The sequence below is a fragment of the Salminus brasiliensis genome, chromosome 11, assembly GCF_030463535.1.
Source record: "Salminus brasiliensis chromosome 11, fSalBra1.hap2, whole genome shotgun sequence".
In the NCBI taxonomy this organism is placed as follows: domain Eukaryota; kingdom Metazoa; phylum Chordata; class Actinopteri; order Characiformes; family Bryconidae; genus Salminus; species Salminus brasiliensis.
In genome coordinates this window covers 32,249,094-32,269,844 of record NC_132888.1, presented here as the reverse complement: position 1 = coordinate 32,269,844, position 20,751 = coordinate 32,249,094, and the positions used below count along the sequence as shown (strand labels likewise).

General features: G+C 38.7%; 63 pseudogenes; all 63 read left to right on the top strand.

Moving 5' to 3' along the window:
* The first annotated feature begins 160 nt into the window (after nucleotides 1-160).
* Nucleotides 161-279, top strand: LOC140571427 (5S ribosomal RNA; annotated as a pseudogene).
* A 489-nt stretch (nucleotides 280-768) lies between these two features.
* LOC140566470 (5S ribosomal RNA) lies at nucleotides 769-888 on the top strand (annotated as a pseudogene).
* A 185-nt stretch (nucleotides 889-1,073) lies between these two features.
* LOC140567766 (5S ribosomal RNA) lies at nucleotides 1,074-1,192 on the top strand (annotated as a pseudogene).
* A 222-nt stretch (nucleotides 1,193-1,414) lies between these two features.
* Nucleotides 1,415-1,534, top strand: LOC140566469 (5S ribosomal RNA; annotated as a pseudogene).
* Nucleotides 1,535-2,184: 650 nt separating this feature from the next.
* Nucleotides 2,185-2,303, top strand: LOC140567012 (5S ribosomal RNA; annotated as a pseudogene).
* Nucleotides 2,304-2,488: 185 nt separating this feature from the next.
* LOC140572238 (5S ribosomal RNA) lies at nucleotides 2,489-2,607 on the top strand (annotated as a pseudogene).
* A 222-nt stretch (nucleotides 2,608-2,829) lies between these two features.
* Nucleotides 2,830-2,948, top strand: LOC140571260 (5S ribosomal RNA; annotated as a pseudogene).
* Nucleotides 2,949-3,291: 343 nt separating this feature from the next.
* LOC140568256 (5S ribosomal RNA) lies at nucleotides 3,292-3,410 on the top strand (annotated as a pseudogene).
* A 184-nt stretch (nucleotides 3,411-3,594) lies between these two features.
* LOC140572571 (5S ribosomal RNA) lies at nucleotides 3,595-3,713 on the top strand (annotated as a pseudogene).
* Nucleotides 3,714-3,898: 185 nt separating this feature from the next.
* LOC140572764 (5S ribosomal RNA) lies at nucleotides 3,899-4,017 on the top strand (annotated as a pseudogene).
* Nucleotides 4,018-4,363: 346 nt separating this feature from the next.
* On the top strand, nucleotides 4,364-4,482 carry LOC140569630 (5S ribosomal RNA; annotated as a pseudogene).
* Nucleotides 4,483-4,667: 185 nt separating this feature from the next.
* Nucleotides 4,668-4,786, top strand: LOC140569628 (5S ribosomal RNA; annotated as a pseudogene).
* A 185-nt stretch (nucleotides 4,787-4,971) lies between these two features.
* LOC140570173 (5S ribosomal RNA) lies at nucleotides 4,972-5,090 on the top strand (annotated as a pseudogene).
* Nucleotides 5,091-5,275: 185 nt separating this feature from the next.
* LOC140569627 (5S ribosomal RNA) lies at nucleotides 5,276-5,394 on the top strand (annotated as a pseudogene).
* A 222-nt stretch (nucleotides 5,395-5,616) lies between these two features.
* LOC140570459 (5S ribosomal RNA) lies at nucleotides 5,617-5,735 on the top strand (annotated as a pseudogene).
* Nucleotides 5,736-5,920: 185 nt separating this feature from the next.
* On the top strand, nucleotides 5,921-6,039 carry LOC140569625 (5S ribosomal RNA; annotated as a pseudogene).
* Nucleotides 6,040-6,224: 185 nt separating this feature from the next.
* On the top strand, nucleotides 6,225-6,343 carry LOC140570000 (5S ribosomal RNA; annotated as a pseudogene).
* Nucleotides 6,344-6,528: 185 nt separating this feature from the next.
* Nucleotides 6,529-6,647, top strand: LOC140569999 (5S ribosomal RNA; annotated as a pseudogene).
* Nucleotides 6,648-6,832: 185 nt separating this feature from the next.
* Nucleotides 6,833-6,951, top strand: LOC140569624 (5S ribosomal RNA; annotated as a pseudogene).
* A 185-nt stretch (nucleotides 6,952-7,136) lies between these two features.
* Nucleotides 7,137-7,255, top strand: LOC140570777 (5S ribosomal RNA; annotated as a pseudogene).
* Nucleotides 7,256-7,440: 185 nt separating this feature from the next.
* On the top strand, nucleotides 7,441-7,559 carry LOC140569297 (5S ribosomal RNA; annotated as a pseudogene).
* Nucleotides 7,560-7,744: 185 nt separating this feature from the next.
* On the top strand, nucleotides 7,745-7,863 carry LOC140569623 (5S ribosomal RNA; annotated as a pseudogene).
* A 185-nt stretch (nucleotides 7,864-8,048) lies between these two features.
* Nucleotides 8,049-8,167, top strand: LOC140570150 (5S ribosomal RNA; annotated as a pseudogene).
* Nucleotides 8,168-8,352: 185 nt separating this feature from the next.
* On the top strand, nucleotides 8,353-8,471 carry LOC140569621 (5S ribosomal RNA; annotated as a pseudogene).
* A 185-nt stretch (nucleotides 8,472-8,656) lies between these two features.
* On the top strand, nucleotides 8,657-8,775 carry LOC140569620 (5S ribosomal RNA; annotated as a pseudogene).
* A 185-nt stretch (nucleotides 8,776-8,960) lies between these two features.
* LOC140569285 (5S ribosomal RNA) lies at nucleotides 8,961-9,079 on the top strand (annotated as a pseudogene).
* Nucleotides 9,080-9,264: 185 nt separating this feature from the next.
* On the top strand, nucleotides 9,265-9,383 carry LOC140569619 (5S ribosomal RNA; annotated as a pseudogene).
* Nucleotides 9,384-9,568: 185 nt separating this feature from the next.
* On the top strand, nucleotides 9,569-9,687 carry LOC140569618 (5S ribosomal RNA; annotated as a pseudogene).
* A 185-nt stretch (nucleotides 9,688-9,872) lies between these two features.
* LOC140570776 (5S ribosomal RNA) lies at nucleotides 9,873-9,991 on the top strand (annotated as a pseudogene).
* A 185-nt stretch (nucleotides 9,992-10,176) lies between these two features.
* Nucleotides 10,177-10,295, top strand: LOC140571816 (5S ribosomal RNA; annotated as a pseudogene).
* A 185-nt stretch (nucleotides 10,296-10,480) lies between these two features.
* On the top strand, nucleotides 10,481-10,599 carry LOC140566120 (5S ribosomal RNA; annotated as a pseudogene).
* A 185-nt stretch (nucleotides 10,600-10,784) lies between these two features.
* Nucleotides 10,785-10,903, top strand: LOC140569617 (5S ribosomal RNA; annotated as a pseudogene).
* Nucleotides 10,904-11,088: 185 nt separating this feature from the next.
* LOC140570775 (5S ribosomal RNA) lies at nucleotides 11,089-11,207 on the top strand (annotated as a pseudogene).
* Nucleotides 11,208-11,392: 185 nt separating this feature from the next.
* Nucleotides 11,393-11,511, top strand: LOC140570774 (5S ribosomal RNA; annotated as a pseudogene).
* A 185-nt stretch (nucleotides 11,512-11,696) lies between these two features.
* On the top strand, nucleotides 11,697-11,815 carry LOC140570272 (5S ribosomal RNA; annotated as a pseudogene).
* A 185-nt stretch (nucleotides 11,816-12,000) lies between these two features.
* Nucleotides 12,001-12,119, top strand: LOC140567108 (5S ribosomal RNA; annotated as a pseudogene).
* Nucleotides 12,120-12,304: 185 nt separating this feature from the next.
* On the top strand, nucleotides 12,305-12,423 carry LOC140569616 (5S ribosomal RNA; annotated as a pseudogene).
* Nucleotides 12,424-12,608: 185 nt separating this feature from the next.
* LOC140572289 (5S ribosomal RNA) lies at nucleotides 12,609-12,727 on the top strand (annotated as a pseudogene).
* A 185-nt stretch (nucleotides 12,728-12,912) lies between these two features.
* LOC140571434 (5S ribosomal RNA) lies at nucleotides 12,913-13,031 on the top strand (annotated as a pseudogene).
* Nucleotides 13,032-13,217: 186 nt separating this feature from the next.
* LOC140570541 (5S ribosomal RNA) lies at nucleotides 13,218-13,336 on the top strand (annotated as a pseudogene).
* A 185-nt stretch (nucleotides 13,337-13,521) lies between these two features.
* LOC140569615 (5S ribosomal RNA) lies at nucleotides 13,522-13,640 on the top strand (annotated as a pseudogene).
* A 185-nt stretch (nucleotides 13,641-13,825) lies between these two features.
* Nucleotides 13,826-13,944, top strand: LOC140569614 (5S ribosomal RNA; annotated as a pseudogene).
* A 185-nt stretch (nucleotides 13,945-14,129) lies between these two features.
* On the top strand, nucleotides 14,130-14,248 carry LOC140572815 (5S ribosomal RNA; annotated as a pseudogene).
* A 222-nt stretch (nucleotides 14,249-14,470) lies between these two features.
* LOC140570349 (5S ribosomal RNA) lies at nucleotides 14,471-14,589 on the top strand (annotated as a pseudogene).
* Nucleotides 14,590-14,774: 185 nt separating this feature from the next.
* LOC140571683 (5S ribosomal RNA) lies at nucleotides 14,775-14,893 on the top strand (annotated as a pseudogene).
* A 185-nt stretch (nucleotides 14,894-15,078) lies between these two features.
* LOC140570773 (5S ribosomal RNA) lies at nucleotides 15,079-15,197 on the top strand (annotated as a pseudogene).
* A 185-nt stretch (nucleotides 15,198-15,382) lies between these two features.
* On the top strand, nucleotides 15,383-15,501 carry LOC140569613 (5S ribosomal RNA; annotated as a pseudogene).
* Nucleotides 15,502-15,686: 185 nt separating this feature from the next.
* Nucleotides 15,687-15,805, top strand: LOC140569612 (5S ribosomal RNA; annotated as a pseudogene).
* Nucleotides 15,806-15,990: 185 nt separating this feature from the next.
* Nucleotides 15,991-16,109, top strand: LOC140569609 (5S ribosomal RNA; annotated as a pseudogene).
* A 185-nt stretch (nucleotides 16,110-16,294) lies between these two features.
* Nucleotides 16,295-16,413, top strand: LOC140570771 (5S ribosomal RNA; annotated as a pseudogene).
* Nucleotides 16,414-16,672: 259 nt separating this feature from the next.
* On the top strand, nucleotides 16,673-16,791 carry LOC140569608 (5S ribosomal RNA; annotated as a pseudogene).
* Nucleotides 16,792-16,976: 185 nt separating this feature from the next.
* On the top strand, nucleotides 16,977-17,095 carry LOC140569607 (5S ribosomal RNA; annotated as a pseudogene).
* Nucleotides 17,096-17,280: 185 nt separating this feature from the next.
* On the top strand, nucleotides 17,281-17,399 carry LOC140572278 (5S ribosomal RNA; annotated as a pseudogene).
* Nucleotides 17,400-17,584: 185 nt separating this feature from the next.
* On the top strand, nucleotides 17,585-17,703 carry LOC140570348 (5S ribosomal RNA; annotated as a pseudogene).
* A 259-nt stretch (nucleotides 17,704-17,962) lies between these two features.
* LOC140570770 (5S ribosomal RNA) lies at nucleotides 17,963-18,081 on the top strand (annotated as a pseudogene).
* A 185-nt stretch (nucleotides 18,082-18,266) lies between these two features.
* Nucleotides 18,267-18,385, top strand: LOC140572067 (5S ribosomal RNA; annotated as a pseudogene).
* A 186-nt stretch (nucleotides 18,386-18,571) lies between these two features.
* Nucleotides 18,572-18,690, top strand: LOC140569606 (5S ribosomal RNA; annotated as a pseudogene).
* A 185-nt stretch (nucleotides 18,691-18,875) lies between these two features.
* On the top strand, nucleotides 18,876-18,994 carry LOC140569997 (5S ribosomal RNA; annotated as a pseudogene).
* A 259-nt stretch (nucleotides 18,995-19,253) lies between these two features.
* Nucleotides 19,254-19,372, top strand: LOC140566344 (5S ribosomal RNA; annotated as a pseudogene).
* Nucleotides 19,373-19,557: 185 nt separating this feature from the next.
* On the top strand, nucleotides 19,558-19,676 carry LOC140571488 (5S ribosomal RNA; annotated as a pseudogene).
* A 185-nt stretch (nucleotides 19,677-19,861) lies between these two features.
* LOC140569605 (5S ribosomal RNA) lies at nucleotides 19,862-19,980 on the top strand (annotated as a pseudogene).
* Nucleotides 19,981-20,165: 185 nt separating this feature from the next.
* On the top strand, nucleotides 20,166-20,284 carry LOC140569604 (5S ribosomal RNA; annotated as a pseudogene).
* A 186-nt stretch (nucleotides 20,285-20,470) lies between these two features.
* On the top strand, nucleotides 20,471-20,589 carry LOC140567480 (5S ribosomal RNA; annotated as a pseudogene).
* Nucleotides 20,590-20,751: the final 162 nt, after the last annotated feature.

The window sequence follows — 20,751 nt, the reverse complement described above, 5'->3', positions numbered from 1 at the left end:
TTGTAGATGAAACTCTTTTGTGTTGTAAATGTTGATGTGTTGAAATGGAATGCTTTGTGTTGTAAATGTTGATGTGTTGAAATGGAATGCTTTTGCTTGGTTTTGAACAAATATGGTCTTAGCTATGAAATTTGAATCCTCTAGTTTGCAAGGTGCTTCTGCTTACGGCCATTCCACCCTTAGAATGCCTGATCTCGTCTGATCTCAGAAGCTACCTAGGGTTGGGCCTGGTTAGTACTTAAATGGGAGACTGTCTGGGAATATCAGGTGTTGTAAGCTTTTCCAATCCTGCAAACAATTAAAGCTTACATTTCCATGTTATTTACATCTTTTGCACAAATTTGTAGTTGAAACTCTTTTGTGTTGTAAATGTTGATGTGTTGAAATGGAATGCTTTTGCTTGGTTTTGAACAAATATGGTCTTGGCTATAAAATTTGAATCCTCTAGTTTGCTAGGTGCTTCTCCTTATGGCCGTTCCACCCTTAGAATCCCTGATCTCGTCTGATCTCAGAAGCTACCTAGGATTGGGCCTGTTTAGTACTTGATTGGAAGACTGTCTGGGAATACCAGGTGTTGTAAGCTTTTCCAATCCTGCAAACAATTAAAGCTTACACTTCCATGTTATTTATATCTTTTGCACTTATTTGTAGTTGACACTCTTTTGTGTGGTAAATGTTGATGTGTTGAAATGGAATGCTTTTGCTTGGTTTTGAACAAATATGGTCTTAGCTATGAAATTTGAATCCTCTAGTTTGCTAAGTGCTTCTGCTTACGGCCATTCCACCCTTAGAATGCCTGATCTCGTCTGATCTCAGAAGCTACCATTGGGTTGGGCCTGGTTAGTACTTGAATGGGAGACTGTCTGGGAATACCAGGTGTTGTAAGCTTTTCCAATCCTGCAAACAATTAAAGCTTACATTTCCATGTTATTTAAATCTTTTGCACAAATTTGTAGTTGAAACTCTTTTGTGTTGTAAATGTTGATGTGTTGAAATGGAATGCTTTTGCTTGGTTTCGAACAAATATGGTCTTATCTATGAAATTTGAATCCTCTCGTTTGCAAGGTTCTTCTGATTACGGCCATTCCACCCTTAGAACGCCTGATGTTGTCTGATCTCAGAAGCTACCTAGGGTTGGGCCTGGTTAGTACTTGAATGGGAGACTGTCTGGGAATACCAGGTGTTGTAAGCTTTTCCAATCCTGCAAACAATTAAAGCTTACATTTCCATGTTATTTACATCTTTTGCACAAATTTGTAGATGAAACTCTTTTGTGTTGTAAATGTTGATGTGTTGAAATGGAATGCTTTGTGTTGTAAATGTTGATGTGTTGAAATGGAATGCTTTTGCTTGGTTTTGAACAAATATGGTCTTAGCTATGAAATTTGAATCCTCTAGTTTGCTAAGTGCTTCTGCTTACGGCCATTCCACCCTTAGAATGCCTGATCTCGTCTGATCTCAGAAGCTACCATTGGGTTGGGCCTGGTTAGTACTTGAATGGGAGACTGTCTGGGAATACCAGGTGTTGTAAGCTTTTCCAATCCTGCAAACAATTAAAGCTTACATTTCCATGTTATTTACATCTTTTGCACAAATTTGTAGTTGAAACTCTTTTGTGTTATAAATGTTGATGTGGGTTGGGTCTGGTTAGTACTTGAATGGGAGACTGTCTGGGAATACCAGGTGTTGTAAGCTTTTCCAATCCTGCAAACAATTAAAGCTTACATTTCCATGTTATTTAAATCTTTTGCACAAATTTGTAGTTGAAACTCTTTTGTGTTGTAAATGTTGATGTGTTGAAATGGAATGCTTTTGCTTGGTTTCGAACAAATATGGTCTTATCTATGAAATTTGAATCCTCTCGTTTGCAAGGTTCTTCTGATTACGGCCATTCCACCCTTAGAACGCCTGATGTTGTCTGATCTCAGAAACTGCCTAGGGTTTGGCCTGGTTAGTACTTGAATGGGAGACTGTCTGGGAATACCAGGTGTTGTAAGCTCTTCCAATCCTGCAAACAATTAAAGCTTACATTTCCATGTTATTTACATCTTTTGCACAAATTTGTAGTTGAAACTCTTTTGTGTTGTAAATGTTGATGTGTTGAAATGGAATGCTTTTGCTTGGTTTTGAACAAATATGGTCTTAGCTATGAAATTTGAATCCTCTAGTTTGAAAGGTGCTTCTGCTTACGGCCATTCCACCCTTAGAATGCCTGATCTTGTCTGATCTCAGAAACTACCTAGAGTTGGGCCTGGTTAGTACTTGAATGGGAGACTGTCTGGGAATATCAGGTGTTGTAAGCTTTTCCAATCCTGCAAACAATTAAAGCTTACATTTCCATGTTATTTACATCTTTTGCACAAATTTGTAATTGAAACTCTTTTGTGTTGTAAATGTTGATGTGTTGAAATGGAATGCTTTTGCTTGGTTTTGAACAAATATGGTCTTAGCTATGAAATTTGAATCCTCTAGTTTTCAAAGTGCTTCTGCTTGCGGCCATTCCACCCTTAGAATGCCTGATCTCGTCTGATCTCAGAAGCTACCTAGGGTTGGGCCTGGTTAGTACTTGAATGGGAGACTGTCTGGGAATACCAGGTGATGTAAGCTTTTCCAATCCTGCAAACAATTAAAGCTTACATTTCCATGTTATTTACATCTTTTGCACAAATTTGTAGTTGAAACTCTTTTGTGTTGTAAATGTTGATGTGTTGAAATGGAATGCTTTGTGTTGAAAATGTTGATGTGTTGAAATGGAATGCTTTTGCTTGGTTTTCAACAAATATGGTCTTAGTTATGAAATTTGAATCCTCTAGTTTGCAAGGTATTTCTGCTTACGACCATTCCACACTTAGAATGCCTGATCTCGTCTGATCTCAGAAGCTACCTAGGGTTGGGCCTGGTTAGTACTTGAATGGGAGACTGTCTGGGAATACCAGGTGTTGTAAGCTTTTCCAATCCTGCAAACAATTAAAGCTTACATTTCCATGTTATTTACATCTTTTGCACAAATTTGTAGTTGAAACTCTTTTGTGTTATAAATGTTGATGTGGGTTGGGTCTGGTTAGTACTTGAATGGGAGACTGTCTGGGAATACCAGGTGTTGTAAGCTTTTCCAATCCTGCAAACAATTAAAGCTTACATTTCCATGTTATTTACATCTTTTGCAGAAATTTGTAGTTGAAACTCTTTTGTGTTGTAAATGTTGTGTTGAAATGGAATGCCTTTGCTTGGTTTTGAACCAATATGGTCTTAGCTATGAAAATTGAATCCTCTAATTTGCAAGGTGCTTCTGCTTGCGGCCATTCCACCCTTAGAATGCCTGATGTTGTCTGATCTCAGAAGCTACATAGGGTTGGGTCTGGTTAGTACTTGAATGGGAGACTGTTTGGGAATACCAGGTGTTGTAAGCTTTCCAATCTTGCAAACAATTAAAGCTTACATTTCCATGTTATTTATATCTTTTGCACTTATTTGTAGTTGACACTCTTTTGTGTGGTAAATGTTGATATGTTAAAATGGAATGCTTTTGCTTGGTTTTGAACAAATATGGTCTTAGCTATGAAAATTGAATCCTCTAATTTGCAAGGTGCTTCTGCTTGCGGCCATTCCACCCTTAGAATGCCTGAACTCGTCTGATCTCAGAAGCTACCTAGGGTTGGGCCTGGTTAGTACTTGAATGGGAGACTGTCTGGGAATACCAGGTGTTGTAAGCTTTTCCAATCCTGCAAACAATTAAAGCTTACATTTCCATGTTATTTATATCTTTTGCACTTATTTGTAGTTGACACTCTTTTGTGTGGTAAATGTTGATATGTTGAAATGGAATGCTTTTGCTTGGTTTTGAACAAATATGGTCTTAGCTATGAAAATTGAATCCTCTAATTTGCAAGGTGCTTCTGCTTGCGGCCATTCCACCCTTAGAATGCCTGATCTCGTCTGATTTCAGAAGCTACCTAGGGTTGGGCCTGGTTAGTACTTGAATGGGAGACTGTCTGGGAATACCAGGTGTTGTAAGCTTTTCCAATCCTGCAAACAATTAAAGCTTACATTTCCATGTTATTTACATCTTTTGCACAAATTTGTAGTTGAAACTCTTTTGTGTTATAAATGTTGATGTGGGTTGGGTCTGGTTAGTACTTGAATGGGAGACTGTCTGGGAATACCAGGTGTTGTAAGCTTTTCCAATCCAGCAAACAATTAAAGCTTACATTTCCATGTTATTTACATCTTTTGCACAAATTTGTAGTTGAAACTCTTTTGTGTTGTAAATGTTGATGTGTTGAAATGGAATGCTTTTGCTTGGTTTTGAACAAATATGGTCTTAGCTATGAAATTTGAATCCTCTAGTTTGCAAGGTGCTTCTGCTTACGGCCATTCCACCCTTAGAATGCCTGATCTCGTCTGATCTCAGAAGCTACCTAGGGTTGGGCCTGGTTAGTACTTGAATGGGAGACTGTCTGGGAATACCAGGTGTTGTAAGCTTTTCCAATCCTGCAAACAATTAAAGCTTACATTTCCATGTTATTTACATCTTTTGCACAAATTTGTAGTTGAAACTCTTTTGTGTTGTAAATGTTGATGTGTTGAAATGGAATGCTTTTGCTTGGTTTTGAACAAATATGGTCTTAGCTATGAAATTTGAATCCTCTAGTTTGGAAGGTGCTTCTGCTTACGGCCATTCCACCCTTAGAATGCCTGATCTCGTCTGATCTCAGAAGCTACCTAGGGTTGGGCCTGGTTAGTACTTGAATGGGAGACTGTCTGGGAATACCAGGTGTTGTAAGCTTTTCCAATCCTGCAAACAATTAAAGCTTACATTTCCATGTTATTTACATCTTTTGCACAAATTTGTAGTTGAAACTCTTTTGTGTTGTAAATGTTGATGTGTTGAAATGGAATGCTTTTGCTTGGTTTTGAACAAATATGGTCTTAGCTATGAAATTTGAATCCTCTAGTTTGGAAGGGGCTTCTGCTTACGCCCATTCCACCCTTAGAATGCCTGATCTCGTCTGATCTCAGAAGCTACCTAGGGTTGGGCCTGGTTAGTACTTGAATGGGAGACTGTCTGGGAATACCAGGTGTTGTAAGCTTTTCCAATCCTGCAAACAATTAAAGCTTACATTTCCATGTTATTTACATCTTTTGCACAAATTTGTAGTTGAAACTCTTTTGTGTTGTAAATGTTGATGTGTTGAAATGGAATGCTTTTGCTTGGTTTTGAACAAATATGGTCTTAGCTATGAAATTTGAATCCTCTAGTTTGGAAGGTGCTTCTGCTTACGGCCATTCCACCCTTAGAATGCCTGATCTCGTCTGATCTCAGAAGCTACCTAGGGTTGGGCCTGGTTAGTACTTGAATGGGAGACTGTCTGGGAATACCAGGTGTTGTAAGCTTTTCCAATCCTGCAAACAATTAAAGCTTACATTTCCATGTTATTTACATCTTTTGCACAAATTTGTAGTTGAAACTCTTTTGTGTTGTAAATGTTGATGTGTTGAAATGGAATGCTTTGTGTTGTAAATGTTGATGTGTTGAAATGGAATGCTTTTGCTTGGTTTTGAACAAATATGGTCTTAGCTAGTAAATTTGAATCCTCTAGTTTGCAAGTTGCTTCTGCTTATGGCCATTCCACCCTTAGAATGCCTGATCTCGTCTGATCTCAGAAGCTACCTAGGGTTGGGCCTGGTTAGTACTTGAATGGGAGACTGTCTGGGAATACCAGGTGTTGTAAGCTTTTCCAATCCTGCAAACAATTAAAGCTTACATTTCCATGTTTTTTACATCTTTTGCACAAATTTGTAGTTGAAACTCTTTTGTGTTGTAAATGTTGATGTGTTGAAATGGAATGCTTTTGCTTGGTTTTGAACAAATATGGTCTTAGCTATGAAATTTGAATCCTCTAGTTTGCAAGGTGCTTCTGCTTACGGCCATTCCACCCTTAGAATGCCTGATCTCGTCTGATCTCAGAAGCTACCTAGGGTTGGGCCTGGTTAGTACTTGAATGGGAGACTGTCTGGGAATACCAGGTGTTGTAAGCTTTTCCAATCCTGCAAACAATTAAAGCTTACATTTCCATGTTATTTACATCTTTTGCACAAATTTGTAGTTGAAACTCTTTTGTGTTGTAAATGTTGATGTGTTGAAATGGAATGCTTTTGCTTGGTTTTGAACAAATATGGTCTTAGCTATGAAATTTGAATCCTCTAGTTTGCAAGGTGCTTCTGCTTACGGCCATTCCACCCTTAGAATTCCTGATCTCGTCTGATCTCAGAAGCTACCTAGGGTTGGGCCTGGTTAGTACTTGAATGGGAGACTGTCTGGGAATACCAGGTGTTGTAAGCTTTTCCAATCCTGCAAACAATTAAAGCTTACATTTCCATGTTATTTACATCTTTTGCACAAATTTGTAGTTGAAACTCTTTTGTGTTGTAAATGTTGATGTGTTGAAATGGAATGCTTTTGCTTGGTTTTGAACAAATATGGTCTTAGCTATGAAATTTGAATCCTCTAGTTTGCAAGGTGCTTCTGCTTACGGCCATTCCACCCTTAGAATTCCTGATCTCGTCTGATCTCAGAAGCTACCTAGGGTTGGGCCTGGTTAGTACTTGAATGGGAGACTGTCTGGGAATACCAGGTGTTGTAAGCTTTTCCAATCCTGCAAACAATTAAAGCTTACATTTCCATGTTATTTACATCTTTTGCACAAATTTGTAGTTGAAACTCTTTTGTGTTGTAAATGTTGATGTGTTGAAATGGAATGCTTTTGCTTGGTTTTGAACAAATATGGTCTTAGCTATGAAATTTGAATCCTCTAGTTTGCAAGGTGCTTCTGCTTACGGCCATTCCACCCTTAGAATGCCTGATCTCGTCTGATCTCAGAAGCTACCTAGGGTTGGGCCTGGTTAGTACTTGAATGGGAGACTGTCTGGGAATACCAGGTGTTGTAAGCTTTTCCAATCCTGCAAACAATTAAAGCTTACATTTCCATGTTATTTACATCTTTTGCACAAATTTGTAGTTGAAACTCTTTTGTGTTGTAAATGTTGATGTGTTGAAATGGAATGCTTTTGCTTGGTTTTGAACAAATATGGTCTTAGCTATGAAATTTGAATCCTCTAGTTTGCAAGGTGCTTCTGCTTACGGCCATTCCACCCTTAGAATGCCTGATCTCGTCTGATCTCAGAAGCTACCTAGGGTTGGGCCTGGTTAGTACTTGAATGGGAGACTGTCTGGGAATATCAGGTGTTGTAAGCTTTTCCAATCCTGCAAACAATTAAAGCTTACATTTCCATGTTATTTACATCTTTTGCACAAATTTGTAGTTGAAACTCTTTTGTGTTGTAAATGTTGATGTGTTGAAATGGAATGCTTTTGCTTGGTTTTGAACAAATATGGTCTTAGCTATGAAATTTGAATCCTCTAGTTTGCAAGGTGCTTCTGCTTACGGCCATTCCACCCTTAGAATGCCTGATCTCGTCTGATCTCAGAAGCTACCAAGGGTTGGGCCTGGTTAGTACTTGAATGGGAGACTGTCTGGGAATACCAGGTGTTGTAAGCTTTTCCAATCCTGCAAACAATTAAAGCTTACATTTCCATGTTATTTACATCTTTTGCACAAATTTGTAGTTGAAACTCTTTTGTGTTGTAAATGTTGATGTGTTGAAATGGAATGCTTTTGCTTGGTTTTGAACAAATATGGTCTTAGTTATGAAATTTGAATCCTCTAGTTTGCAAGGTGCTTCTGCTTACGGCCATTCCACCCTTAGAATGCCTGATCTCGTCTGATCTCAGAAGCTACCTAGGGTTGGGCCTGGTTAGTACTTGAATGGGAGACTGTCTGGGAATACCAGGTGTTGTAAGCTTTTCCAATCCTGCAAACAATTAAAGCTTACATTTCCATGTTATTTACATCTTTTGCACAAATTTGTAGTTGAAACTCTTTTGTGTTGTAAATGTTGATGTGTTGAAATGGAATGCTTTTGCTTGGTTTTGAACAAATATGGTCTTAGCTATGAAATTTGAATCCTCTAGTTTGCAAGGTGCTTCTGCTTACGGCCATTCCACCCTTAGAATGCCTGATCTCGTCTGATCTCAGAAGCTACCTAGGGTTGGGCCTGGTTAGTACTTTAATGGGAGACTGTCTGGGAATACCAGGTGTTGTAAGCTTTTCCAATCCTGCAAACAATTAAAGCTTACATTTCCATGTTATTTACATCTTTTGCACAAATTTGTAGTTGAAACTCTTTTGTGTTGTAAATGTTGATGTGTTGAAATGGAATGCTTTTGCTTGGTTTTGAACAAATATGGTCTTAGCTATGAAATTTGAATCCTCTAGTTTGGAAGGTGCTTCTGCTTACGGCCATTCCACCCTTAGAATGCCTGATCTCGTCTGATCTCAGAAGCTACCTAGGGTTGGGCCTGGTTAGTACTTGAATGGGAGACTGTCTGGGAATACCAGGTGTTGTAAGCTTTTCCAATCCTGCAAACAATTAAAGCTTACATTTCCATGTTATTTACATCTTTTGCACAAATTTGTAGTTGAAACTCTTTTGTGTTGTAAATGTTGATGTGTTGAAATGGAATGCTTTTGCTTGGTTTTGAACAAATATGGTCTTAGCTATGAAATTTGAATCCTCTAGTTTGCAAGGTGCTTCTGCTTACGGCCATTCCACCCTTAGAATGCCTGATCTCGTCTGATCTCAGAAGCTACCTAGGGTTGGGCCTGGTTAGTACTTGAATGGGAGACTGTCTGGGAATACCAGGTGTTGTAAGCTTTTCCAATCCTGCAAACAATTAAAGCTTACATTTCCATGTTATTTACATCTTTTGCACAAATTTGTAGTTGAAACTCTTTTGTGTTGTAAATGTTGATGTGTTGAAATGGAATGCTTTTGCTTGGTTTTGAACAAATATGGTCTTAGCTATGAAATTTGAATCCTCTAGTTTGCAAGGTGCTTCTGCTTACGGCCATTCCACCCTTAGAATGCCTGATCTCGTCTGATCTCAGAAGCTACCAAGGGTTGGGCCTGGTTAGTACTTGAATGGGAGACTGTCTGGGAATACCAGGTGTTGTAAGCTTTTCCAATCCTGCAAACAATTAAAGCTTACATTTCCATGTTATTTACATCTTTTGCACAAATTTGTAGTTGAAACTCTTTTGTGTTGTAAATGTTGATGTGTTGAAATGGAATGCTTTTGCTTGGTTTTGAACAAATATGGTCTTAGCTATGAAATTTGAATCCTCTAGTTTGCAAGGTGCTTCTGCTTACGGCCATTCCACCCTTAGAATGCCTGATCTCGTCTGATCTCAGAAGCTACCTAGGGTTGGGCCTGGTTAGTACTTGAATGGGAGACTGTCTGGGAATACCAGGTGTTGTAAGCTTTTCCAATCCTGCAAACAATTAAAGCTTACATTTCCATGTTATTTACATCTTTTGCACAAATTTGTAGTTGAAACTCTTTTGTGTTGTAAATGTTGATGTGTTGAAATGGAATGCTTTTGCTTGGTTTTGAACAAATATGGTCTTAGCTATGAAATTTGAATCCTCTAGTTTGGAAGGTGCTTCTGCTTACGGCCATTCCACCCTTAGAATGCCTGATCTCGTCTGATCTCAGAAGCTACCTAGGGTTGGGCCTGGTTAGTACTTGAATGGGAGACTGTCTGGGAATACCAGGTGTTGTAAGCTTTTCCAATCCTGCAAACAATTAAAGCTTACATTTCCATGTTATTTACATCTTTTGCACAAATTTGTAGTTGAAACTCTTTTGTGTTGTAAATGTTGATGTGTTGAAATGGAATGCTTTTGCTTGGTTTTGAACAAATATGGTCTTAGCTATGAAATTTGAATCCTCTAGTTTGCAAGGTGCTTCTGCTTACGGCCATTCCACCCTTAGAATGCCTGATCTCGTCTGATCTCAGAAGCTACCTAGGGTTGGGCCTGGTTAGTACTTGAATGGGAGACTGTCTGGGAATATCAGGTGTTGTAAGCTTTTCCAATCCTGCAAAAAATTAAAGCTTACATTTCCATGTTATTTACATCTTTTGCACAAATTTGTAGTTGAAACTCTTTTGTGTTGTAAATGTTGATGTGTTGAAATGGAATGCTTTTGCTTGGTTTTGAACAAATATGGTCTTAGCTATGAAATTTGAATCCTCTAGTTTGCAAGGTGCTTCTGCTTACAGCCATTCCACCCTTAGAATGCCTGATCTCGTCTGATCTCAGAAGCTACCAAGGGTTGGGCCTGGTTAGTACTTGAATGGGAGACTGTCTGGGAATACCAGGTGTTGTAAGCTTTTCCAATCCTGCAAACAATTAAAGCTTACATTTCCATGTTATTTACATCTTTTGCACAAATTTGTAGTTGAAACTCTTTTGTGTTGTAAATGTTGATGTGTTGAAATGGAATGCTTTTGCTTGGTTTTGAACAAATATGGTCTTAGCTATGAAATTTGAATCCTCTAGTTTGCAAGGTGCTTCTGCTTACGGCCATTCCACCCTTAGAATGCCTGGTCTCGTCTGATCTCAGAAGCTACCTAGGGTTGGGCCTGGTTAGTACTTGAATGGGAGACTGTCTGGGAATACCAGGTGTTGTAAGGTTTTCCAATCCTGCAAACAATTAAAGCTTACATTTCCATGTTATTTACATCTTTTGCACAAATTTGTAGTTGAAACTCTTTTGTGTTGTAAATGTTGATGTGTTGAAATGGAATGCTTTTGCTTGGTTTTGAACAAATATGGTCTTAGCTATGAAATTTGAATCCTCTAGTTTGCAAGGTGCTTCTGCTTACGGCCATTCCACCCTTAGAATGCCTGATCTCGTCTGATCTCAGAAGCTACCTAGGGTTGGGCCTGGTTAGTACTTGAATGGGAGACTGTCTGGGAATACCAGGTGTTGTAAGCTTTTCCAATCCTGCAAACAATTAAAGCTTACATTTCCATGTTATTTACATCTTTTGCACAAATTTGTAGTTGAAACTCTTTTGTGTTGTAAATGTTGATGTGTTGAAATGGAATGCTTTTGCTTGGTTTTGAACAAATATGGTCTTAGCTATGAAATTTGAATCCTCTAGTTTGCAAGGTGCTTCTGCTTACGGCCATTCCACCCTTAGAATGCCTGATCTCGTCTGATCTCAGAAGCTACCTAGGGTTGGGCCTGGTTAGTACTTGAATGGGAGACTGTCTGGGAATATCAGGTGTTGTAAGCTTTTCCAATCCTGCAAACAATTAAAGCTTACATTTCCATGTTATTTACATCTTTTGCACAAATTTGTAGATGAAACTCTTTTGTGTTGTAAATGTTGATGTGTTGAAATGGAATGCTTTTGCTTGGTTTTGAACAAATATGGTCTTAGCTATGAAATTTGAATCCTCTAGTTTGCAAGGTGCTTCTGCTTACGGCCATTCCACCCTTAGAATGCCTGATCTCGTCTGATCTCAGAAGCTACCTAGGGTTGGGCCTGGTTAGTACTTGAATGGGAGACTGTCTGGGAATATCAGGTGTTGTAAGCTTTTCCAATCCTGCAAACAATTAAAGCTTACATTTCCATGTTATTTACATCTTTTGCACAAATTTGTAGTTGAAACTCTTTTGTGTTGTAAATGTTGATGTGTTGAAATGGAATGCTTTTGCTTGGTTTTGAACAAATATGGTCTTAGCTATGAAATTTGAATCCTCTAGTTTGCAAGGTGCTTCTGCTTACGGCCATTCCACCCTTAGAATGCCTGATCTCGTTTGATCTCAGAAGCTACCTAGGGTTGGGCCTGGTTAGTACTTGAATGGGAGACTGTCTGGGAATACCAGGTGTTGTAAGCTTTTCCAATCCTGCAAACAATTAAAGCTTACATTTCCATGTTATTTACATCTTTTGCACAAATTTGTAGTTGAAACTCTTTTGTGTTGTAAATGTTGATGTGTTGAAATGGAATGCTTTTGCTTGGTTTTGAACAAATATGGTCTTAGCTATGAAATTTGAATCCTCTAGTTTGCAAGGTGCTTCTGCTTACGGCCATTCCACCCTTAGAATGCCTGATCTCGTCTGATCTCAGAAGCTACCTAGGGTTGGGCACAGTTAGTACTTGAATGGGAGACTGTCTGGGAATACCAGGTGTTGTAAGCTTTTCCAATCCTGCAAACAATTAAAGCTTACATTTCCATGTTATTTACATCTTTTGCACAAATTTGTAGTTGAAACTCTTTTGTGTTGTAAATGTTGATGTGTTGAAATGGAATGCTTTTGCTTGGTTTTGAACAAATATGGTCTTAGCTATGAAATTTGAATCCTCTAGTTTGCAAGGTGCTTCTGCTTACGGCCATTCCACCCTTAGAATGCCTGATCTCGTCTGATCTCAGAAGCTACCTAGGGTTGGGCCTGGTTAGTACTTGAATGGGAGACTGTCTGGGAATACCAGGTGTTGTAAGCTTTTCCAATCCTGCAAACAATTAAAGCTTACATTTCCATGTTTTTTACATCTTTTGCACAAATTTGTAGTTGAAACTCTTTTGTGTTGTAAATGTTGATGTGTTGAAATGGAATGCTTTTGCTTGGTTTTGAACAAATATGGTCTTAGCTATGAAATTTGAATCCTCTAGTTTGCAAGGTGCTTCTGCTTACGACCATTCCACCCTTAGAATGCCTGATCTCGTCTGATCTCAGAAGCTACCTAGGGTTGGGCCTGGTTAGTACTTGAATGGGAGACTGTCTGGGAATACCAGGTGTTGTAAGCTTTTCCAATCCTGCAAACAATTAAAGCTTACATTTCCATGTTTTTTACATCTTTTGCACAAATTTGTAGTTGAAACTCTTTTGTGTTGTAAATGTTGATGTGTTGAAATGGAATGCTTTTGCTTGGTTTTGAACAAATATGGTCTTAGCTATGAAACTTGAATCCTCTAGTTTGCAAGGTGCTTCTGCTTACGGCCATTCCACCCTTAGAATGCCTGATCTCGTCTGATCTCGGAAGCTACCTAGGGTTGGGCCTGGTTAGTACTTGAATGGGAGACTGTCTGAGAATACCAGGTGTTGTAAGCTTTTCCAATCCTGCAAACAATTAAAGCTTACATTTCCATGTTATTTACATCTTTTGCACAAATTTGTAGTTGAAACTCTTTTGTGTTGTAAATGTTGATGTGTTGAAATGGAATGCTTTTGCTTGGTTTTGAACAAATATGGTCTTAGCTATGAAATTTGAATCCTCTAGGTTTGCAAGGTGCTTCTGCTTACGGCCATTCCACCTTTAGAATGCCTGATCTCGTCTGATCTCAGAAGCTACCTAGGGTTGGGCCTGGTTAGTACTTGAATGGGAGACTGTCTGGGAATACCAGGTGTTGTAAGCTTTTCCAATCCTGCAAACAATTAAAGCTTACATTTCCATGTTATTTACATCTTTTGCACAAATTTGTAGTTGAAACTCTTTTGTGTTGTAAATGTTGATGTGTTGAAATGGAATGCTTTTGCTTGGTTTTGAACAAATATGGTCTTAGCTATGAAATTTGAATCCTCTAGTTTGCAAGGTGATTCTGCTTACGGCCATTCCACCCTTAGAATGCCTGATCTCGTCTGATCTCAGAAGCTACCTAGGGTTGGGCCTGGTTAGTACTTGAATGGGAGACTGTCTGGGAATACCAGGTGTTGTAAGCTTTTCCAATCCTGCAAACAATTAAAGCTTACATTTCCATGTTATTTACATCTTTTGCACAAATTTGTAGTTGAAACTCTTTTGTGTTGTAAATGTTGATGTGTTGAAATGGAATGCTTTTGCTTGGTTTTGAACAAATATGGTCTTAGCTATGAAATTTGAATCCTCTAGTTTGCAAGGTGCTTCTGCTTACGGCCATTCCACCCTTAGAATGCCTGATCTCGTCTGATCTCAGAAGCTACCTAGGGTTGGGCCTGGTTAGTACTTGAATGGGAGACTGTCTGGGAATACCAGGTGTTGTAAGCTTTTCCAATCCTGCAAACAATTAAAGCTTACATTTCCATGTTATTTACATCTTTTGCACAAATTTGTAGTTGAAACTCTTTTGTGTTGTAAATGTTGATGTGTTGAAATGGAATGCTTTTGCTTGGTTTTGAACAAATATGGTCTTAGCTATGAAATTTGAATCCTCTAGTTTGCAAGGTGCTTCTGCTTACGGCCATTCCACCCTTAGAATGCCTGATCTCGTCTGATCTCAGAAGCTACCTAGGGTTGGGCCTGGTTAGTACTTGAATGGGAGACTGTCTGGGAATACCAGGTGTTTTAAGCTTTTCCAATCCTGCAAACAATTAAAGCTTACATTTCCATGTTATTTACATCTTTTGCACAAATTTGTAGATGAAACTCTTTTGTGTTGTAAATGTTGATGTGTTGAAATGGAATGCTTTGTGTTGTAAATGTTGATGTGTTGAAATGGAATGCTTTTGCTTGGTTTTGAACAAATATGGTCTTAGCTATGAAATTTGAATCCTCTAGTTTGCAAGGTGCTTCTGCTTACGGCCATTCCACCCTTAGAATGCCTGATCTCGTCTGATCTCAGAAGCTACCTGGGGTTGGGCCTGGTTAGTACTTGAATGGGAGACTGTCTGGGAATACCAGGTGTTGTAAGCTTTTCCAATCCTGCAAACAATTAAAGCTTACATTTCCATGTTATTTACATCTTTTGCACAAATTTGTAGTTGAAACTCTTTTGTGTTGTAAATGTTGATGTGTTGAAATGGAATGCTTTTGCTTGGTTTTGAACAAATATGGTCTTAGCTATGAAATTTGAATCCTCTAGTTTGCAAGGTGCTTCTGCTTACGGCCATTCCACCCTTAGAATGCCTGATCTCGTCTGATCTCAGAAGCTACCTAGGGTTGGGCCTGGTTAGTATTTGAATGGGAGACTGTCTGGGAATACCAGGTGTTGTAAGCTTTTCCAATCCTGCAAACAATTAAAGCTTACATTTCCATGTTATTTACATCTTTTGCACAAATTTGTAGATGAAACTCTTTTGTGTTGTAAATGTTGATGTGTTGAAATGGAATGCTTTTGCTTGGTTTTGAACAAATATGGTCTTAGCTATGAAATTTGAATCCTCTAGTTTGCAAGGTGCTTCTGCTTACGGCCATTCCACCCTTAGAATGCCTGATCTCGTCTGATCTCAGAAGCTACCTAGGGTTGGGCCTGGTTAGTACTTGAATGGGAGACTGTCTGGGAATATCAGGTGTTGTAAGCTTTTCCAATCCTGCAAACAATTAAAGCTTACATTTCCATGTTATTTACATCTTTTGCACAAATTTGTAGTTGAAACTCTTTTGTGTTGTAAATGTTGATGTGTTGAAATGGAATGCTTTTGCTTGGTTTTGAACAAATATGGTCTTAGCTATGAAATTTGAATCCTCTAGTTTGCAAGGTGCTTCTGCTTACGGCCATTCCACCCTTAGAATGCCTGATCTCGTCTGATCTCAGAAGCTACCTAGGGTTGGGCCTGGTTAGTACTTGAATGGGAGACTGTCTGGGAATACCAGGTGTTGTAAGCTTTTCCAATCCTGCAAACAATTAAAGCTTACATTTCCATGTTATTTACATCTTTTGCACAAATTTGTAGTTGAAACTCTTTTGTGTTGTAAATGTAGATGTGTTGAAATGGAATGCTTTTGCTTGGTTTTGAACAAATATGGTCTTAGCTATGAAATTTGAATCCTCTAGTTTGCAAGGTGCTTCTGCTTACGGCCATTCCACCCTTAGAATGCCTGATCTCGTCTGATCTCAGAAGCTACCTAGGGTTGGGCCTGGTTAGTACTTGAATGGGAGACTGTCTGGGAATACCAGGTGTTGTAAGCTTTTCCAATCCTGCAAACAATTAAAGCTTACATTTCCATGTTATTTACATCTTTTGCACAAATTTGTAGTTGAAACTCTTTTGTGTTGTAAATGTTGATGTGTTGAAATGGAATGCTTTTGCTTGGTTTTGAACAAATATGGTCTTAGCTATGAAATTTGAATCCTCTAGTTTGCAAGGTGCTTCTGCTTACGGCCATTCCACCCTTAGAATGCCTGATCTCGTCTGATCTCAGAAGCTACCTAGGGTTGGGCCTGGTTAGTACTTGAATGGGAGACTGTCTGGGAATACCAGGTGTTGTAAGCTTTTCCAATCCTGCAAACAATTAAAGCTTACATTTCCATGTTATTTACATCTTTTGCACAAATTTGTAGTTGAAACTCTTTTGTGTTGTAAATGTTGATGTGTTGAAATGGAATGCTTTTGCTTGGTTTTGAACAAATATGGTCTTAGCTATGAAATTTGAATCCTCTAGTTTGCAAGGTGCTTCTGCTTACGGCCATTCCACCCTTAGAATGCCTGATCTCGTCTGATCTCAGAAGCTACCTAGGGTTGGGCCTGGTTAGTACTTGAATGGGAGACTGTCTGGGAATATCAGGTGTTGTAAGCTTTTCCAATCCTGCAAACAATTAAAGCTTACATTTCCATGTTATTTACATCTTTTGCACAAATTTGTAGATGAAACTCTTTTGTGTTGTAAATGTTGATGTGTTGAAATGGAATGCTTTGTGTTGTAAATGTTGATGTGTTGAAATGGAATGCTTTGTGTTGTAAATGTTGATGTGTTGAAATGGAATGCTTTTGCTTGGTTTTGAACAAATATGGTCTTAGCTATGAAATTTGAATCCTCTAGTTTGCAAGGTGCTTCTGCTTACGGCCATTCCACCCTTAGAATGCCTGATCTCGTCTGATCTCAGAAGCTACCTAGGGTTGGGCCTGGTTAGTACTTGAATGGGAGACTGTCTGGGAATACCAGGTGTTGTAAGCTTTTCCAATCCTGCAAACAATTAAAGCTTACATTTCCATGTTATTTACATCTTTTGCACAAATTTGTAGTTGAAACTCTTTTGTGTTGTAAATGTTGATGTGTTGAAATGGAATGCTTTTGCTTGGTTTTGAACAAATATGGTCTTAGCTATGAAATTTGAATCCTCTAGTTTGCAAGGTGCTTCTGCTTACGGCCATTCCACCCTTAGAATGCCTGATCTCGTCTGATCTCAGAAGCTACCTAGGGTTGGGCCTGGTTAGTACTTGAATGGGAGACTGTCTGGGAATACCAGGTGTTGTAAGCTTTTCCAATCCTGCAAACAATTAAAGCTTACATTTCCATGTTATTTACATCTTTTGCACAAATTTGTAGTTGAAACTCTTTTGTGTTGTAAATGTTGATGTGTTGAAATGGAATGCTTTTGCTTGGTTTTGAACAAATATGGTCTTAGCTATGAAATTTGAATCCTCTACTTTGCAAAGTGCTTCTGCTTACGACCATTCCACCCTTAGAATGCCTGATCTCGTCTGATCTCAGAAGCTACCTAGGGTTGGGCCTGGTTAGTACTTGAATGGGAGACTGTCTGGGAATACCAGGTGTTGTAAGCTTTTCCAATCCTGCAAACAATTAAAGCTTACATTTCCATGTTTTTTACATCTTTTGCACAAATTTGTAGTTGAAACTCTTTTGTGTTGTAAATGTTGATGTGTTGAAATGGAATGCTTTTGCTTGGTTTTGAACAAATATGGTCTTAGCTATGAAATTTGAATCCTCTAGTTTGCAAGGTGCTTCTGCTTACGGCCATTCCACCCTTAGAATGCCTGATCTCGTCTGATCTCAGAAGCTACCTGGGGTTGGGCCTGGTTAGTACTTGAATGGGAGACTGTCTGGGAATACCAGGTGTTGTAAGCTTTTCCAATCCTGCAAACAATTAAAGCTTACATTTCCATGTTATTTACATCTTTTGCACAAATTTGTAGATGAAACTCTTTTGTGTTGTAAATGTTGATGTGTTGAAATGGAATGCTTTGTGTTGTAAATGTTGATGTGTTGAAATGGAATGCTTTGTGTTGTAAATGTTGATGTATTGAAATGGAATGCTTTTGCTTGGTTTTGAACAAATATGGTCTTAGCTATGAAATTTGAATCCTCTAGTTTGCAAGGTGCTTCTGCTTACGGCCATTCCACCCTTAGAATGCCTGATCTCGTCTGATCTCAGAAGCTACCTAGGGTTGGGCCTGGTTAGTACTTGAATGGGAGACTGTCTGGGAATATCAGGTGTTGTAAGCTTTTCCAATCCTGCAAACAATTAAAGCTTACATTTCCATGTTATTTACATCTTTTGCACAAATTTGTAGTTGAAACTCTTTTGTGTTGTAAATGTTGATGTGTTGAAATGGAATGCTTTTGCTTGGTTTTGAACAAATATGGTCTTAGCTATGAAATTTGAATCCTCTAGTTTGCAAGGTGCTTCTGCTTACGGCCATTCCACCCTTAGAATGCCTGATCTCGTCTGATCTCAGAAGCTACCTAGGGTTGGGCCTGGTTAGTACTTGAATGGGAGACTGTCTGGGAATACCAGGTGTTGTAAGGTTTTCCAATCCTGCAAACAATTAAAGCTTACATTTCCATGTTATTTACATCTTTTGCACAAATTTGTAGTTGAAACTCTTTTGTGTTGTAAATGTTGATGTGTTGAAATGGAATGCTTTTGCTTGGTTTTGAACAAATATGGTCTTAGCTATGAAATTTGAATCCTCTAGGTTTGCAAGGTGCTTCTGCTTACGGCCATTCCACCCTTAGAATGCCTGATCTCGTCTGATCTCAGAAGCTACCTAGGGTTGGGCCTGGTTAGTACTTGAATGGGAGACTGTCTGGGAATACCAGGTGTTGTAAGCTTTTCCAATCCTGCAAACAATTAAAGCTTACATTTCCATGTTATTTACATCTTTTGCACAAATTTGTAGTTGAAACTCTTTTGTGTTGTAAATGTTGATGTGTTGAAATGGAATGCTTTTGCTTGGTTTTGAACAAATATGGTCTTAGCTATGAAATTTGAATCCTCTAGTTTGCAAGGTGCTTCTGCTTACGGCCATTCCACCCTTAGAATTCCTGATCTCGTCTGATCTCAGAAGCTACCTAGGGTTGGGCCTGGTTAGTACTTGAATGGGAGACTGTCTGGGAATACCAGGTGTTGTAAGCTTTTCCAATCCTGCAAACAATTAAAGCTTACATTTCCATGTTATTTACATCTTTTGCACAAATTTGTAGTTGAAACTCTTTTGTGTTGTAAATGTTGATGTGTTGAAATGGAATGCTTTGTGTTGTAAATGTTGATGTGTTGAAATGGAATGCTTTGTGTTGTAAATGTTGATGTGTTGAAATGGAATGCTTTTGCTTGGTTTTGAACAAATATGATCTTAGCTATGAAATTTGAATCCTCTAGTTTGCAAGGTGCTTCTGCTTAAGGCCATTCCACCCTTAGAATGCCTGATCTCGTCTGATCTCAGAAGCTACCTAGGGTTGGGCCTGGTTAGTACTTGAATGGGAGACTGTCTGGGAATATCAGGTGTTGTAAGCTTTTCCAATCCTGCAAACAATTAAAGCTTACATTTCCATGTTATTTACATCTTTTGCACAAATTTGTAGTTGAAACTCTTTTGTGTTGTAAATGTTGATGTGTTGAAATGGAATGCTTTTGCTTGGTTTTGAACAAATATGGTCTTAGCTATGAAATTTGAATCCTCTATTTTGCAAGGTGCTTCTGCTTACGGCCATTCCACCCTTAGAATGCCTGATCTCGTCTGATCTCAGACGCTACCTAGGGTTGGGCCTGGTTAGTACTTGAATGGGAGACTGTCTGGGAATACCAGGTGTTGTAAGCTTTTCCAATCCTGCAAACAATTAAAGCTTACATTTCCATGTTATTTACATCTTTTGCACAAATTTGTAGTTGAAACTCTTTTGTGTTGTAAATGTTGATGTGTTGAAATGGAATGCTTTTGCTTGGTTTTGAACAAATATGGTCTTAGCTATGAAATTTGAATCCTCTAGTTTGCAAGGTGCTTCTGCTTACGGCCATTCCACCCTTAGAATGCCTGATCTCGTCTGATCTCAGAAGCTACCTAGGGTTGGGCCTGGTTAGTACTTGAATGGGAGACTGTCTGGGAATACCAGGTGTTGTAAGCTTTTCCAATCCTGCAAACAATTAAAGCTTACATTTCCATGTTTTTTACATCTTTTGCACAAATTTGTAGTTGAAACTCTTTTGTGTTGTAAATGTTGATGTGTTGAAATGGAATGCTTTTGCTTGGTTTTGAACAAATATGGTCTTAGCTATGAAATTTGAATCCTCTAGTTTGCAAGGTGCTTCTGCTTACGGCCATTCCACCCTTAGAATGCCTGATCTCGTCTGATCTCAGAAGCTACCTAGGGTTGGGCCTGGTTAGTACTTGAATGGGAGACTGTCTGGGAATACCAGGTGTTGTAAGCTTTTCCAATCCTGCAAACAATTAAAGCTTACATTTCCATGTTATTTACATCTTTTGCACAAATTTGTAGTTGAAACTCTTTTGTGTTGTAAATGTTGATGTCTTGAAATGGAATGCTTTTGCTTGGTTTTGAACAAATATGGTCTTAGCTATGAAATTTGAATCCTCTAGGTTTGCAAGGTGCTTCTGCCTTCGGCCATTCCACCCTTAGAATGCCTGATCTCGTCTGATCTCAGAAGCTACCTAGGGTTGGGCCTGGTTAGTACTTGAATGGGAGACTGTCTGGGAATTCCAGGTGTTATAAGCTTTTCCAATCCTGCAAACAATTAAAGCTTACATTTCCATGTTATTTACATCTTTTGCACAAATTTGTAGTTGAAACTCTTTTGTGTTGTAAATGTTGATGTGTTGAAATGGAATGCTTTTGCTTGGTTTTGAACAAATATGGTCTTAGCTATGAAATTTGAAT